The 1,462-nt window shown below is 46.4% G+C and overlaps 1 non-coding gene across 1 annotated transcript; it reads right to left on the reverse strand.

Moving 5' to 3' along the window:
- Positions 1 to 205: 205 nt before the first annotated feature.
- LOC117695690 (U6 spliceosomal RNA) lies at positions 206 to 312 on the reverse strand. Its single transcript, XR_004604715.1, has one exon. It is a non-coding gene; the product is annotated as a U6 spliceosomal RNA (small nuclear RNA).
- Positions 313 to 1,462: the final 1,150 nt, after the last annotated feature.

Here is a 1,462-nt window from a genome sequence, read left to right on the forward strand (position 1 = left end):
ATGTCATCCCCATTGGGGCCTGGGAGCCTCTCTCATCTCCATTGTCTGGGACTTTCTAGTGGTTCCCCAAGATCCCCCCCCCCCCCCACTGCTACTTATTTCTATTCATTCTCCTGGCCCTCTGGACTTCTCTCCTGTCTTTTCCCATACCTGGTCCTGTCCCCTCTTTTCTTTCCCCTTTCCTTTCCCACCCAGGTACCTCCCTAAAAATATGGAATCCTTTATGAATTTGTGTGTCATCCTTGTGCAGGGACCATGCTAATCTTCTCTGTATCATTCCGATTTTAGTATATGTGCTGCCAAAGTGGGCACTGCCTGGCCCTTTTTTTGATCCTCATTTCTGCCTGCTTCCTGTCTGCCATGAGGTGGACACCTGTGCTCCTTCACATATTATCAGTGATGTGATGTTCTGCCTGAGTGCATGGGACTAAACAACCACAGACTAATCCCTCCAAAACTGCGAGCCAAAATAAATCTTCCTCATGGAAGTGGTGCAGTCAGATATTTAGTTATGACAATGAGAAAAGTGACTAACACAGGAAGTATTGAGAAGCGGACTCTTCTGGAGACGATCCTCTCTGGTAGCGAGCTGAGTGCCTTTACAAGGGGGCTTGAGGGAACTCATTTGTCCTGAGGACACAGAAACCAGACAGGTTTGTGTCAGCTAAAACAGAAGCCCTAAATTGTATGGCAGCAGTTTGGCATTGGGATGGCAGGCAGGCTAGAAGAATAGTGAGCTATGTTTGGTAACATGCGGTTATTTGATAAGATGTGGGCCGGGCTTCAGTGTCCACTGTGTTTGGATCACTTTTCTTTTCTTTGTTTGATTCAGATTTTCACTCTGTAGTCCAAATGGGTATGGAACTCACTGTGTAGCCCAGGCTGACCTGGCACTTCTGACCCTCTTGCCTCCCAAGTTCTGGGATTGCAAGTGTACACCACCATGCCCAGCTGTATTGTTTTCTTTATTTTATTATTTATCTTTAGTGCACCAAGTCTATGACATGCCGTATCCCCATGGGTGTGGGGGTAGCCTACCAGTGGCCATGTTCCCCAGAGAAAAATGACTCTCCTTCAACTGCTGCCTCCTCCTAGTCCTGTTCTCCCTCCTTTTGCTCTCCTTCCTCCTTTTCTCCCTCCCCTCTCCCTTCCTCCTCCTCCTTCAAATATGTGTACATGTATATCTGTACACACAGGTGTGCCTGGTGCCCACACAAGCAGGCATCAGAGCCCCTGAAACTAGAGTCCCAGACAGCAGTGTGCTACCGTGTTGGTTGTGAGAACTGAACCTAGATCCTCTGGAAGAACAGCCACTAACACTTACTCACTGAGCCATTTCTCCAGCCCTAGGAGTCTCTCTCTCTCTCTCTCTCTCTCTCTCTCTCTCTCTCTCTATATATATATATATATATATATATATATATATATATATATATATATACACACATATATGAAACTGGAT

This window comes from Arvicanthis niloticus, chromosome X (genome assembly GCF_011762505.2).
Source record: "Arvicanthis niloticus isolate mArvNil1 chromosome X, mArvNil1.pat.X, whole genome shotgun sequence".
Taxonomy (NCBI): Eukaryota; Metazoa; Chordata; class Mammalia; order Rodentia; family Muridae; genus Arvicanthis; species Arvicanthis niloticus.